At 36.1% G+C, this 9,772-nt stretch overlaps 1 pseudogene; it reads left to right on the top strand.

Moving 5' to 3' along the window:
- The first annotated feature begins 6,178 nt into the window (after positions 1-6,178).
- LOC118995319 (H/ACA ribonucleoprotein complex subunit 3-like) lies at positions 6,179-9,003 on the top strand (annotated as a pseudogene).
- The last annotated feature ends 769 nt before the right edge of the window (positions 9,004-9,772 follow it).

The raw sequence follows: 9,772 nt of genomic DNA, 5'->3' as shown, positions 1-9,772 counted from the left end.
TATTGGTTCAAATGATTTCAAGATACCAGGGTTTTTTAAAGATTCCTTTCAGGTTGTAGAACATCAATCAGCTATAATGTTTCTCACTTTGAGTAGTTTGCAGCTAGCTACTCAGTTCAAGATGCACATGGTTTCTGAACAGTCACTTGAGAAAGGAAAAGGAAAATTGAGTAATTGATTAATTACTACAGCCACAGTGTGAGATACGCTCCTTATAGGTATTTATGTGATCTTTACAGGTCTCTTCCAATGTAGTTTTTATGCTCATTTTGCAAGAGAGGAAAGGAAGACAAGCCGATTGAGTAACTTGTCTGAGAACACACAGGCAAATTGGGAATTAAATCCAGCCCTTCCAGATTTTCAGGTCCTTGCTCCTTCAACAACTTTGCACACCAAGAAATAAAGTGTTTGTTTGATCAAACAGATATCAAAGATAGAAGTGTGATAAAACTATAATACCTTTGTAATCTTTGTTTTGAGAACTTAAAGTTTCTTTGTATTTATTGTACAATATTGTTAAATAAGTTAGATTAAAAACTCTCAGAATGATTACAGTGATATGAAGATAACAACTAAGATTTTTGCTGCTCCTGAAAATTGCCTATTGTCTGCAAAAAGAAAGATACATCTATCGAATTTACCAGATAATGCAGGCATGCATATTATTTACCCACTGATACACGTCTTCTTGCTTAGAACCAATGTTTATTAACACACAGTGTATTTTCATGCCATACTTTACTCATCCTGAGTAGTGTCTTAGATGTTATTTAGTTCAGAGGGAGAGATTATAGTTCACTGAGAGGGACATGTAGAATGGCACGCAGCTGCATTTATAAGATGAGGATGTGAGCTGTATTAGGCTGTCATTTGCCCAACTCTTCTGACACTTCACTAAGTAATGACAGTTTCATTGATGAGGATGATGAAGATTCTTCATTTCACAAAGGTGTGTTTGGAAGCTTAGAAGGCCTGTTATGATCTTGTCGGTGGTGTCATTTAAATAGATAGCAAGTTAAAATAAGTTGCAGTTCTTTTTTTTAAAGATTTTATTTATTTATCTTTAGAGGGGAAGGGAAGGAGAGAGGGAGAGAAATATCAATGTATGGTTGCCTCTCGTGAGTCCCCTGCTGGGAACTGGCCTGCAACCCAGGCATGTGCCCTGACTGGGAATCGAACCTCGATCATGTGGTTCGTAGGCCCGCACTCAGTCCACTGAGCTACACCAGCCAGGAAGTTGCACTTCTTGTTTTAGGGGAATTTCTAATATTTTCACTCTTGAATGTTTGAGTTCATTTTAGAAAAAAAAACCCAGCTGTGTATTAAAAGTAATGAACAGCCATGGTTGGTGTGGTTCAGTTGGTTTGAGTGTCAGCCCATAGGCTGAAGGGCCACTAGTTTGAATCCCAACCAGAGCACATGCTACGTTGCAGGCTCTGCCCCCAGGTTGGGACATGTGTAGGAAGCAATCGGTCCATGTTCCTCTCTCACACTGATGTTTCTCTCCTGTCTCTCCTCCTCCCTTCCTCTCTCTCTGAAATCAATGACCATGTCTCAGGTGAGGATTAAAACAATTTTTAATAAAAATGAAAGTAATAAGCAGATTTTATATTAAAATAAGCCATCCTGTTTTTCTCTTTAATGTTTAGGTATTGAAGGTGGAGCAGTGTGTGTTCAAGGAGCAAAGGGGTCTCTTCCTTCTTCCCTTTATAAGATCTTTTCTCTTGTGCGATTTTGTTCCCTGTTTAGGACCCAGGGAGGAAACACAGTAATTTCCCTCAGCACAAGAGATAGGGCATTGAGTTAGGCATAGAGTATTAATTTCCTGTAGAAAGCAGGCAGAAAACATGAGGAAGGAGACGCCTATAGACCATCTTTGGTTTCTTGATGTTGGTAAGGTTAATTGGTACATGTAAATTCCAGAATTTATCATTACACTTCTGCTATGGCAATTCCTTAAATTTAGGGTGATCATTATTTATATGAAACTACCGGCATGTATGGGTGGTAATACCACAATTACAAAACATCATAGAAGAGGACCATAGAGTAGGTTTTTAAGTATTAATACAGAGAACATATATCTGTATGATATTAAAAATAATGTCACTATTTTAGATGTGATATGTTCATGGTAGGAAACAAAATTTAAATGTGCTTTTTTATCTATCAAGGGTTCTAAAGGCAACAAAGTGATGCTGTTTCTCAAAGCAAAACATCAGTTTAAAAAAAGGCAAACTCAAGCTTTTTAAATGCATTTTTTGTTAATAATCTACAAATATTCTAGCAGGTAACAAACAATTTAAACTCACATAAACGTAAAAGGATGGCAGGCATGTGTAAATATAAACACACCTATTTAGATATTTAGATTATATTAATTTGACATCAGGGGCATTGCCTCATGATTAAATACTCTTAACATTATTTTAAATGTGCTCCATAGCATTACATCATTAGCATATATCACATTTTACTTAATCATTATACCCTTGTTGGACATTTAGATTGTTTTCAGTAGAGTATCTGCAAATTCTCATCCCAAGAAGAAGAAAAAGCTTTATTGGCAGCTTAAATAGCAGTGCAATTTAAAGCTCAAAAATATTCCCCTAAATTCAGAAATGATGGTCAGATATGGTGATAATTAATTAGTTATTTAACTAGTAAAATTTTAGAATAACTTATTGAGTTCAGTGTTAATTCAAAAGTAGTTTTGAAATGATGTATTTCTTATAATGACCTTTATAAATCTCAGTTTACTCTTGAGATATTGGTGTTTAGGTTTTGTCACTTGGTAACTGGCACATCCCTTCGCAGGTGGCTCAGTTTCTTCCATGATTTTAAGCAGTAACCGTAAGATCTACACCAATGTTTGCAGTTAGAACTTTGAGTTTCTTGAAATTCTGTGTGATAGACCTATTCTCTGTGATATAGCTCCATTAGAAATAAAGCCACAACTCAGTTTAAAACAGTTTTTATGTATTTTCTAATTTTCTACAATGAAATTACATTTCTATGATAACCTTATCCCCCCATGTATTTTTAAAGCTTCCACTTTACCTCTATAAAAGTCACTATTTCATTTAAGAAAAGGCAACTTTACTTATTGGTATACTTGGAATAGGTGGTAGTTTCTGATCAGGAGTTACGTGGTCCATTTTAGGGCACATTATTGTTGGCATAGATTCACATCGTTTATATTTGTAACCTTGTATCATCGGGTAAGTGGGTGTTACCATGACGGCTTCAAAGCAACTGCTCTCTGCCCAATGGNTGTATTTTCTAATTTTCTACAATGAAATTACATTTCTATGATAACCTTATCCCCCCATGTATTTTTAAAGCTTCCACTTTACCTCTATAAAAGTCATTATTTCATTTAAGAAAAGGCAACTTTACTTATTGGTATACTTGGAATAGGTGGTAGTTTCTGATCAGGAGTTACGTGGTCCGTTTTAGGGCACATTATTGTTGGCATAGATTCACATCGTTTATATTTGTAACCTTGTATCATCGGGTAAGTGGGTGTTACCATGACGGCTTCAAAGCAACTGCTCTCTGCCCAATGGAAGGACCAAAGGCAACTGAAAAGGGAAGGGAACAGCTGAAAGTATTTTGAAAAGGTTTGTACATGAAACAAAAGTCTAATTAAATTGAAAGCACGTCAGTGACCAAATTACTTAACAAGACTCATTCTGATGATCACTTAATATTTCCCCTGAATGTGTGTATGAGCGTGCATTCACTCGGCACGTTATGTGTAAGTGACAGGTACTGGTACAAATTAGCCCTGCACCAAGAATTTCACGGTTTAGTATGCACACATATCTAGAAGCAGATATTAGAAGAGTGGTATGGATGCCCAATTCTACTAGAAAGCCTATGCTTTTTTTTTTCTTCACCTAGAGATTATGTTTAGGAAGCTAACAGGATGTGAGCAGGCGATGGAATGAGAAGGGGCCGCCCTGCTCACAGGTCTTGTACTGCCTACCGGTGTTTGGTGTCTGGCGGTCAGTTAGTTTGTCCCAGAAAGTCCTGTTTCCTTTAAAAAATTTCAAATAAGGAAATTTCATAATATTTCTGTAACCCAATTTAGCAACAATGATAAACTTTCCAACTTTGAATAAAAAAATTGATAGCCTATCCCCAGGAGTGATGGTCCCTACTGTGCTGTGTGTTGACAGCATGCTACTGTGTTGATCTGGAGAGCCTGCGTTAAAGATTGAAACCCGTAATGATAAAAATAAGGATGTATTGGTGAGAGATATAAAAAAATTCGTGCTAATTTCTTTTTTAATACAAAGGAACCCGTATCACATTATTTCATTCTTTATCAGCAATAGTGATCATAAAATATTTTAAAGTATAAAAATATATATAAACAAGAAAGTGAATGAAAATAGCCTGTGATCCCATTACTTGATATAGAATCCAAGTGTTTTTAAATTAAAGAAAGCTACAGTTTGAATTTTTAATTCTGTCTCTGTTATCAATTAATTAATTATCTCTTTCAACTAACATTTGAATCACTTACTATATGCCAGTCACTTTGGGGCCCCAAGTAAACAGTTGTGAGCAGACAGGTGCCTCTCCTAATGGAGTTTAGTATGTGAATAGACATTAAACTATTAACTCACAAATAAAGAATCAAAAAGTACTTTAAATGAATATTAAAGGGTGTTATAAAAAATAATAGGGGAACATCTTTTAAATTTAGCAGTTAAGTGATGTTTAAACACAAAAATTTTAAAGATAAGTACCTTCTCAGGCACTTAATAAAATACAATAAAATAAAAAGCAACAAAAACATAGTTACATGTCACAATATCTGATACACCTTATTCAACAAATATTGTTGAATGGATGAGGGGCCATTCCAAAAGTCAGAAAACAGATCGAACATTAAAACAGCATAAAACAAGATCTCAAGTCAAAATCACAGTTGTGTAAGTAAACATAAATATCACAAACTGCTCAACTGTAGTCCCCTACAATAGAGTTGAATCAAAGAGCAACTGTGTTATAATAAACATTGAAATAAAACAATTGAAAAAAGTAAATAATGTCAGAATAGGCAAGGAATGAGAAAAAGGAGGAGGATAAAAATGAGAAGGAAAAAGATAAAGGATGATGGTGTTGGTAGTAAAGTATGATTTAAGTGTCCTGAAATGCATCAGACACCATACAGATCAAGCAGTCACGCACTCTGCTGGGCTAACGAACACAGCACGGGGGCATTTCGGTCAGAACTACTGGGTACCTAGTGAGAAATGAAGAGAGATGCAATTGCTGTAGAGTTTTACCTGATATAAATATTTATCAAATTGACCAAAAAGAATATAGTGTATTAGAATAATATAATAATGTTGAATTAACAGCTATAGATAGGACATTTTCCCCCCAAAGACAAGTGTGTACCTTGTGTCCCAGCATCCTCAAGGCTACCATTTCAGAGTAGAGATTTTACAGACAATATCCTTTGACCACATGCAATACAATAGATTAATAACAACACTTCAAGCAACAACAAAAAACTAACCTCTGATCTCTTAGAAACATAAAAAGTACTTCCGCATGTAATTATTGGGTCAAAGAGAAAATTCGTCAATTTTAGACTTCAGAAAATAAGGACATGGAGGCTATACCATACCAAATGTTGTGGTTTGATATGTGGTTTGATACTAAATGTTGTGGTTTGATATGTGGTTTGATACCAAATGTTGCGGTTTGATATGTGGTTTGATACCAAATGTTGTGGTTTGATATGTGGTTTGATACTAAATGTTGTGGTTTGATATGTGGTTTGATACTAAAGCTGATATTCAGAGTGACCTGATACCCGTAAGTGCCCTAAATTTCCCCAGTCCTTCAACTGTGCCTGATTTTGACATCTCAACATCCCAACTGGATGATATTTATCAGGAACCAAAACTAAGGGGATGCTGGAATTGATCAACCATAAATTCATGATTTTTTTGTCGCATATACTTCACTACAGAACTCGTCTTATATTTGAAAGAGCTGGTTTAGAAGATTACAGTGAAGTTCATGTTCAAATTTTAGGATCTGAAGAAACACATGGAGCACAAGCTAAAGCACATTTAAACGGAGTGAGGAGAACAGCACATTTCTTATTCCAATGCAAATGAGTGGTTGGACTGTTGTTAATCACTTCCGGATGAAGGCATTCATTGTGAAGACCAGCCTGAGTGAGAATGGACGGGCTGTGAACTTCGGGTCACTTCTATTTCATGGCGTGTGTTTTTAGAATCTGTGTTGCATAACAAGCTTGTTATTTGGTTTGAATTTTCTATTTGCCTAAGGCAAAACTTAGCCCAGTTCTGTGCCCTTTCTTTCTAATCCACCTTTAATATCTGAGTTATGATGAGACTCTTGGATAGCAAACGTATGGTTTTCTTTGAAAGTGTTCAGAGAGCTCTGAATATTTAATTTTTTAATTTCTGATGAGTTCTTAATGTATGTTATTCTTTAGCAACAAAAACAGAAATAATATTTCTTCCATTCTTGTGGGAAATTTTCTGGCTACTTACTAGAAAAGGGATAAGAGATTCAGAATCAGTTTCGCTTAAATTAAAAAAATTCAATATAGAGATTATGTCAAATCTATTGTGACCATCCATGAAAAATCAATTTCACTAATTTAATTTAACCCAAGGCATTTTGAGATTATTTTAACAACATGAATGGTCAAATTAAACAAAATGAGGTCTTATCAATGAATCATTAAATTATGGATAATTAATTTGACCTTGTCTAAGTAGTGTTTTCCTCTATTGTCTATTTATTTCTAACAACATCATTATAGGTGTGTCTTATATATATTTCTATTCACATCTTTAAGCCTTCTGAATAACTTTTAGGACTTCTTACCTCTATAGTCATATTCACAAAGCTTTTCTCATGCTCTTTATTGTGGATTATTTGTAGATATTTTGGCCCATTGTTAATCAGAGGTGGAAAGATACGCGGGAAATGACAGTAACAGCAGTAACAATCACAGCACTACCTGAGAGAGTAATGAGTCACGCACTGTTCTAAATGCTCCGTGGTCATTTCGCTCTCACAACAACCCTTTTAGGTGCAGTGTTGGTATTTCCACTTTATAAATGAGGAAACTTAGGCACAGAGAGGTTGAGTAATTGCCAATGGTCACACAGCTAATGAGGGGCAGGACCACACCTTGAACGCCCTACAGTCTTCTAGCATTTGTTCTTTAAACCCCTACGAGCAAGAGTTTCAGGTCAATGTAGAGTCAATTAGAAAGATCTACATCTTTTGTAACTGGATTATTAAGGCTTGAGTAAACACACAAAAAATGATTCATTACATTTTAGAAAAGAAAAATAATAGTTATAGACTTTACATTAAATAACTTACGTATTCTGTGTGAAAATCTTTATTGATACTCTTCTGTTTAGGAATTTTCTCTTCTATGTAAAACAGTAAGATCAACAAACTATTAGCTAAATATTTTATTTTGGAGAAAATATTCTCAGTTTCATAATTTTTGGAGCCTGTTACTCATTTCATTTTATAAAGCCCCCAAATGCCAAGAACGCCCGTGTTTTATTTTGTAGACTAGTGTGTGGTAAGGTCAGGATACAAACCTAGAGGCTGTTTAGAATTATATGAGAAATTTTAGATGCTTGATAAAATCCAGAAACAAGGACCAGGTGTCAAGGTGTAGATATTTCACTGTACGTAAAAAAAATATGTTCTCTATTAGTTGCTGGGTGGTTTAGTTGCCATATTTAATTGAATTGGAATTAGTGAATGTAGAACTTAAAAATGGAAGGTTATTGTGAAACCCAGTAGGGCTTGTTTAGAAGGGGCCATTTATTAAAGCTTGCTTGAAAACAGTATGCATGTCTCTCTTTTATGTTGTGCCCATGAACCTCTGTTGAGTCACATAATGAAATTGTCAGATAGATTCATTAAGTTGGTTTCAGAGAGAGGGACAGCACACTTAATGGGAAAAGTACTTTAATTTGTTGGTCTTATTAAAATAATTGTATCTCATATTTGTACTTGAAGAAGTGTTTCACATCTGATGCCACATTATTTTATTGTAATAATAACTCCATGCAAAGTAGTTAGAAAGCTGATATGGCCTGTATTTTCCTGGAAAGGAAAGTAAAGTTATGGAGACGTGAACTGGTAATGAAGGGTGAGCAGGCCTGTAGAGTAAGAAGCAGAGCTAAATCTTAGAATTTCACTCTTTCTGGTGCCCTTCCAAATGAGCACACGTTTCAAAGAAAGTGATTGCTCAATTCTTAAAAATTTTAAATGACATTTTTATGTACATACTTTTATAGTTAATTCTGTTTCAAACTAGGAAAAGTGATTCACTCTGTAATAAACTACCCGAGGATTATAGGTCATCTATGTTACAAATACTTACTCTTCGGGAGAAATTGAGCCATAGAAGTTTTACACATACAGTTAAAAATCAACTGTCCTGTGAAGAAAGTACTAGGCATCGATTAAATAAAAGAGAAGATGCCTGGAGGTAGACTGACCTGCAGGCAGAATTGGAACCTCCAGCTTCAGTGCAGTCGTGTTTCTCCAGTGTTACCTCCGTGAACAGGGAGACGAGGTCTAAACCCTGCAGGAGTTTGACCCTCCGGGACCACGGACCTGCTCGGCCCATCCTGCTCAGCCTGTCCTGCTCCGTTCTCTTCAACGACAAAGACTCTCGACATGGAATCACCATCAAGAAATGTTTCAAGGTGCTGATGACCCAGCAACCGTGCCTTGTACTCTGAGGGTCTCTTAAATTTCATGTCTTTCCTGCCGCCTGCAACCCCCTCGGAGACTTTCTGAAACCAAGCTCTTTGATGTGTGAGCCTTGGACGCTTCTGGTCACCCTCGCTTTTTTGGAATTCGGTGTCATCATCACCTTTGATCACGCGTGTGTCAGGCAGTCACGGCAGCATCACCTTAAAGGGAGCTAGTTTGAATCTGCTTTTCGTATTTGACTCACTGTCAGGATATTAACATGATGTGAAAAAGAAAAAAAGAGAGGATACGTGGAAAACACAACAAAGGAATTTTATAAATATAATTTTAACCATTTTCCAACGTGTTTTTAGTGTGTGTCAAGTTATATTCCTAAGGTAAAAGTAATTATGGTTAATTTACAGGGAATTAAGAGTGTTACCACCCATTTCTATAAGATGTTTTGTGGACACGTGTGACGTGATCAGGAAAACTTGTAATAATAAATTGCTTATAGTAAACATTCAAACAGAAATATTTACATGGTCCAGAAAACATCTCCTATGGAACGCAAATACAGATTTCTGCCTTATTTTGATCTTTGCATTTGTGGATTTCCACTCTTTATTAATAAGGTCCTCGGGAAGTAGTCCTCTGGCTTTCGGTACATCATTAAGAGAAGAAAACAGTGGAAATATTTTCAAGAGAAATTGCCCCAGCAGTGACTGGAATAGGTAAGTATTCATATTTTTACAGTTACCAACCCGAGAATCCCTTACTTTCTTATCACCATCATCAACTACACTATTCATTAATTAGCCCCCTGAGTATTGGAAATAGTGGGTTTCAAATACTCAGGGGCAAATACCACCAAATATTAGGTGATAATCCCAGACAAAGCCACCTGCTAGAGTTCATCACGGTTTCCCGTGCTCAGGCCCCATCCTGGGTTCCAGTTCCCCCGTATTAGGGTCGGTTTTCCCCACAGTGCTCTCCTCCAGAGCCCTGTGAACAGGTCTCATGCTGTCCTGTG

The sequence above is a fragment of the Sturnira hondurensis genome, unplaced genomic scaffold (genome assembly GCF_014824575.4).
Source record: "Sturnira hondurensis isolate 20B ecotype Veracruz unplaced genomic scaffold, ASM1482457v3 Scaffold0010128, whole genome shotgun sequence".
NCBI classification, from domain to species: Eukaryota; Metazoa; Chordata; class Mammalia; order Chiroptera; family Phyllostomidae; genus Sturnira; species Sturnira hondurensis.
The sequence above is the reverse complement of the archived record's forward strand: the minus strand, read 5'-3'. Positions and strand labels throughout refer to the sequence as shown.